This window comes from Halyomorpha halys, unplaced genomic scaffold, assembly GCF_000696795.3.
Source record: "Halyomorpha halys isolate HHAL.00 unplaced genomic scaffold, Hhal_1.1 Scaffold256.1, whole genome shotgun sequence".
Lineage (NCBI taxonomy): Eukaryota > Metazoa > Arthropoda > Insecta > Hemiptera > Pentatomidae > Halyomorpha > Halyomorpha halys.
In genome coordinates, this window is record NW_027108006.1 from 185,892 (window position 1) to 193,132 (window position 7,241).

Consider the following 7,241-nt stretch of genomic DNA (forward strand, 5'->3'; position numbering starts at 1 on the left):
TAAATATACATTAAAAAAATATACACGAAAATAAAATAATAGAAACAAATGGAAAAAAAAAAATGTAATAAAAAAGAAATATATAAATAAAAGAAAGTACTACCATGGTTTATATATATAAAAAAATGAATATATATCAAAAATTTGATCAAATAAATCTGATCAAATAATGAAAAATATAATAAATAATTTATGAAATTTAAGGCCAAATAAAATAAATTCAGATTCACACATATTTACAATATTTACACTCTACCTGGGGAACTCCAAGCCTTATGTGTGGAAGGGACCAAGCCTTGTGTGGAAGGAAAAGCAGTGCTCTAAGAGATCCCATCGCTTTTCTCCCAGCCGCGTGGTATTAAGCCTAAGAATAATCAAGCGTTTCTTTCACACAACAGGGTCTTCCACTAAATATGTACGCACCTCTAACTTCTAATGTTTTTAAAATTTGAATTTAAATTAAAACTTATTAAACCTATTTGAACACATTAATAACGAATTGAGATTATTAAGTGGCATTTAGAAACTATTAAAATATTAAATGGGAAAAAATTGACAAACTTCCATAATCCACGCCGTTTTTCAATTTCAGGCGCTTTTTAAATATTGGTCCACTATCTTTAAGTCTCCTCTTCCTGTTTTAAGCAAATATTTCAAAAGTGATATAGGACCATCGCTCTCCGGGGGTCTTAGTGGGGTGGGTCTAGCCGGCAAGAAAGACCTTTTTATTTGTTATGATCTCCTATTGTGAGATTGTGACATGTCTTACATCTACCTACATACTCGTAATAATGGTCTGCGAAAAATCAGATAAGTAAGGCTACCACGGAGGGTGGGAATAATTTATTTCATAAATAATTCATAATTTAATAATAATAATACATAATTTATTTCTGTTTTAGAGGGTTCAGAAAAAAAAAAAAAAAAAAAGTGGGAGTAATGGGTTTCACAATATTTCACAGGTATACATATTTAATTTCTCTGTAATAATGAATTAAAATAAAATAATAATAAAGGAGGTTACAAATTAATTTGATTTTTTCTTGGTCATAACATTTCCAAGAGATCCTTGAGAGTTATGTTGATTTTCTGACTTCCTCCAGCTTAGTTAACTTTGGAATTTCTTATATAATTATGTATATTATTTATTAAATATACCTTATTTTTTATTGAATTAAATTTTAAATTAGCATTATATGAATATTTTTTTACCTTACCGACGCGTCCTGAAAGCGCAAATAATCAAAGACAATAAAACTTTGTTCAGGTTTTTTTTCCATTTATTTAATTAAATTAGAATTCAATTTCCTACAAAAATCTTTTGTATTAATTTGAGTACCCACAGGTACCGGAAAAGATTCAAATACCTTTCATGATTATGACGTTAATTCCTGTATTATGGTATCGGATTATTGTGGGAAATTGAATTCTAAAACGGTTTAATTCATTTGGTTTTTTCAATGTTTCCTATTGTTTGACGCAAATCGTCAAAGTAGGGAAACAATTATTTAAGGTTTTTTGACGATTTACGCCATCATGACAATTTTTTCTATGAGAATTTAGTTTTCAATGAGAATACTTTATTATTCCGATATCTAGAGATTAGCTGGCTGGAGAAGAATCGAAAAATGTTAAAAAATCAAAAATTCTTTTGAGTGTTTTTTTGTCAGGACCAAATTCCAGTGTAATGACCCAGCGAAAATTAAACGAAAGTTGTAAAATATGGGGAGCGAGGGAGTGAACATGTATCCATACTTCAACGATACTCCGTACATGACATAATGTAACAAATTAAATGTCCTTACATTCTTTACAAAATATATTTAAATTGTATTATATAACAACGGATAATGCTACATGAAACCAACAATATAAAGGATTTTTCTTAATAAAAATATAGAAATATATTTGTATAATATATATTATACAGTGACAGATAAAAATAATGTAATGATGAAAAACGTACCAGAATTGGAAGTTCTTCGAGTAGGAATAAAATCCCAGCAGGTTAAAATGTTATAATCTATATGAAAACATGAGCAGCTATATGTGGTTACTAACTGACGCTATAGTCATGTCTTTCCAAAAAGGCAAAAAGAGCTGCTCGCCTCGGAGATTCGAACTCCATCCTCTACCTTGGTGTGACTTTAGACCTTATTTTCTTTCATCATGCCAAGGAGAGACTCAAGCTATCCCTCCACAAATCTTATAGACTGCACCACTTGCTCACAACACTGCAACTCTCTCTGCACCTGAAACTTCAAATCTATAAATCCATAATCCGATCAACTTTGCTTCATGGTGCCTCACTTATGAGACACCTCTAAAACCCACACTGAACAGACTGCAGAGATTCCAGATTCGGGCCAAGTTTCATCCGAGAAGAGCTTCAACTCCCCACTGTGCTGGAGTATATATGCCGACGACACATCAAATTCTTTTATGGGTTGAAGGCCTGCTGCAACCCTCTCTTCCAAAAGGTCGCCCTTCTGCCAAGAACTGGGAAGTGGCAGAGCACGGTTCCATTGGTCGATGTTCTCGACGAGGGAAGGGCTTTGTACTAATGTCTAAAGTCGACTTATTCACAATCTAACCAGTGCTACAGCCCTTCTCGTTTCAATAATTCAACTGATGTAAGCCACCACGACACCACATGGATCCTGCACATCACCTTAAAATTTCACAAGACAATCGAAGGAATTAAAAACTACCAGATATACATATGACTCCTATATGTATGTATTCAATGACCTATTTCGTCAGGGAGGTACGAAAAAAAAAGTTTATTATTTTCGATAACGAACCTTTTCAATAGAAATATCTGCCAAGTACACGGATTAGTATAAGTTTATATTTATGAGAGAGAAATACTTTATTGGTAGGAAGAAATGCTGTCCAAATACATTGGATTGTTATAAAATACAGAATACTAATCTATTTTAAAAGACAAAAAAATCAATAAATAAACGAAATTGGTAAATACAATGGTAAAATATTTACACCACTTTTTTTTTTTAATATATAAATAAATTAAATTTTTATATTTTTTTTGTTTTTTTTTGCATTTATTTCTTCTTCCTTTGTCTTTTTGGTTTTGTTTTGTTATTAACACTATATATTTTTTTGTTATTTACACTATATTTAATCCTCTCATTACATGATTTATAGTATATTAACTATATCATAAAAATGCATTATAGATAATAAATTTTTTGAAGCATTTGTATTATTCTGGACACAATATTAAAAATAAATGGTATTGTGTGAAAATACCACGAGAGAAAAACTAGCATACTTATTTTGCCCACGTAAACAACATCTAAAGACCTATCATAAATCATTTTTTATAAAAAAAAAAAAAATCGTACATCCCGTTTTTCCTTTGGTCTGCATATTTATTTTTTCTTGTGATGATCATTATCTTATATAGAATTTAAAACCTTTAATTATGATTTAAGAAGTGTTTTCATTCTATATATTTATCGATAAAAATTCTCAGTTTATGATTGAACTTTACCGTGGTACTGTAAAAACATTTCTAGCACTTTTTTTTATTTCCGTATTCTCCTTGGTACAAAATGCATGTATTTTTTTTTTAATAACTAATTATAATTTAAGAAGTGTTTTAAACCATCAAATTCCTCCTGAATCCAATCCTTACAGTTCAAAGTCCTTCGTAAAATCCTTAATGCTCCTTACTTTGTCACAAGTTATGTCCATCATAACCTCAATGTCTCATATGTTGCCAATTTGGCTAAAACCAGATACCATTCCTTCCATGGAAAACTTCCCAACCACCCAAATCCACTTGTTTCTAACCTGGCTTCTCCTTCATTGCCTAATAATCCTCCTAGGCGTCTGAAAAGAAGATGGCCTCAAGATCTCCTCTAGAAATGTTATTGAAGTTCTATCAATGGGTAGATTTTCCACATGTTTGTATCATGTCATAATATCACTTACAGCAAATTTACTTGATGAGTATATATGTACACAGATGTAAATAACAATAAATAAATTATTAAAAAAAAATTCCGTATTCTCCTTTATATAAAATGTATGTATTTTTTAAAACTAATTATGATTTAAGAAGTGTTTTCATTCCATTTATTGATCGATAAAAATTCTCAGTTTAAGATTGAACTTTACCTTGCTGCGGTAACAATCATTTCTAGCACTTTTCTTTTTTAAATTTCCGATGTGTAAAATGTACGTATTTTTTTAAATAACTAAATAAATTAAAGTTTTATCATTTTTTTGCATTTATTTCTTCTTTCTTTGTCTGTTTTGTTTTGTTTTGCTATAAAAACTATATTTAATCCTCTCATTACATGATTTATAGTATGTTAGCTATTTCATAAACATTTCATTATAGATAATAAATTATTTTAGGCATTTATATTATTATTCTCGACACTATTTGAAACAATTTTATGTTTAAAATAAATAGTACTGTGTGAGAAAACCACGAGGGGAAAACTAGCAATCCCATTTCTTATTCTTAAGGTTTAACTTGGAATTTAATAGGATTTTAATTAATTGGAATTTAACAGCGATTTGGAGCCATTCAAGCTTGTTAAAGCACCTGCTTCGACTTTACCATCGTAAACAACCTTCAAAGATCTATCAGAAATCATCATTAATCATTTTTGTTAAAAAAAAAAAAAATTCGTACACCCCGTTTTTCCCTTGGTCTTTACATATATTTTTTCTAGTGATGATTATGATTTTATTTAATTTTTAAGACCTTTTATTATGATTTAAGAAATGTTTTCATTCCATATATTTATCGATAAAAATTATCGGTTTAAGATACCACGGTAAAGTGGTACGATAAAAAATATTTCTTGCATTTGTTTTTTTGATTTCCGTATTCTCCTTTATATAAAATGTATGTGAAAAACAAAGGTTTTGGAGCCTTCCTTCGTCTCCAGGGTTACATAGTCAATTTTTTTTTCGAATATTATATACCTATGTGATTCGCTGTGTAATACCTGTATCATTTTATGTCGTCATATTTAATAAAAGTTTTAAAATAATGGGAAACTACCTAGACTTTTTCCCACTGAAAGATATGAATCTCATGATAGGTATATTCGGGGAATTAATGGAGCAAAGAATGGTAGTTAAGCTGTTTCCGAATATTTTGGAATAATGTTTTAAATTTGACCAAAAAATATTGTATAGTTTGGGCACAGATATTTTTGTAATGAAAATGCAGCACACTAAAACGTTGGTTGTTTTTTGTGTTTAAGCAGATTATAGAAATTACAAATCACTAAATATTTACACAAAACTAATAAAAATACGTACGAATATGTGATTTATTTTTTTATATTAAACTTTATTTAATACATGCTCATTTTTATGATATTGTCAATTTTTTTTATTATTTTTTATAATGTTTAACAAATTTTTGCTGTTAAATGTAAAAAATGATACATTAAATTACCATTTAGTATGATAGTAATTTCATTCCTTAATCATTGATCCACTATTTTTAAATGTGGTGTTTGTCTTTGTCTGACTAAAAAGACAAATAAAAATAATGTTTATTTTGTAATGCTGTCCAACACATTAAATTGCTGATCATTGAAATCATGACACCAATAACAAGTATTGAATGGCTCATATAGAACGTTCATTATTCACTCTTTATTTTCTCATTTTGTTAAAAAAATAAAAACTTATATAATAATCATAAAATGATTTCATATTTTCCTATAATAAATAATTTATTGTTTTTCTATCTATATAGAAATGATATATCTGATTATTATTATTTTGTTTTTATACGTTCTGACTTAAACGTTTTTATTTACCCCTCAGATTAAAGAGTAATTTCAAATTAAAAATCGATCATTATTTATTTCTCTAACTTTTTTTTTTTAAATTCTACTATCTAAATATGACCTTGGCTCTAACAGGTACTCTGGAATTCTACTTACGAATTGAGCGGAAGTTCCTCCGTCCTCTGAACTGGTTGCAGAGGCTGGTCAGTCAATAGACTTATGATTTGAAGCTAAGGAGGTTAAGATGGGCGGAGTATGTGGCTCGAAGCAATCCTTCAGGACGCCTCTACACAGCAATGAATGCCACTAGTTGGCAAGAGACCACTTGTGTGGTCAAAAAGTAAAAAAAAAAAAAAATATATATACTGAAAATAAATTAACTAAAAAATTACAAAATGGAAATTAAAAAAAAAAGAAATAACACAGGTCTACAAAAAGTGACTTTTGATCATGTTTGTTAGTGTGCTTATATAAAATAATGAACTCCCATTTTTTACAGAGCGTACATACTTTTTACGATTTCCAAGTATAAAGTTTTGCTGCAAATTTTTCACAACTTCTTCGAGAAATCAACCAATCAACTTTAATTATTATTATTCATGTACGTTAAAACACACGAAATGGTACAAAAAGATTAATCTTGGTCTATTTGAATTTGACATATAATTCAATGTGTTTCTGAATATTTCAATATTTTTGCCTTCAATTCTATTGAATGTGTGATTTTGAATAGCGAATTACATATGGAGTCAATAGAGGATCACATCAACAGTTCTTGAAGTTCCACTCCCAGTTGTCGACAGTTAAAGGAGCAGTGACCTACAACCTGGGAAACCCAACCTTAACCCGAAGACTGAACCCCAGACTGCTGCAGGACATTCTCTTATAAATTTTAATAAATATAAAATTAATTCATAGTCACAATACCTCTATTTTACTTTTTATTATTATTCATTATTATTTTTTTTTATTTCTATTTTCTTCTCTCGTCCCTTTTTCAAATTAACTTGTTTCTTTTTTACTATTAGAGGGCAATTGTTTGGTATATTCAAGTGTACCAATATCATTATTTTTTTTATTAATTTTACTTTCCTCTTTTATTAAGAAATATTATTCTTATCTATTTATTTTATTATTTTTTTTCTTTTAATAACAACATTGTATATAGTTAGGGGTGTCTTTTGTACGAGACTATACCCTCCCCCCCTTAATCATCTGTTAAAATATATATATGTATAATATAACGGTTATATCAACTATGTAAGGCTCACCAGGTCGATCTGGTATAAAATAAAATATATATATATAATATGAGGTGTAGATAGTTGACCGTAGATTAATGACTGGAGAAGTTTGTCGGGGGGGTGCGGTCAGCAAAGAACAACATAAATAAACAAAACCATATTTATTTATTTTATGCCGACGTTTCGACCTGAGTTTCAGGTCTTCATC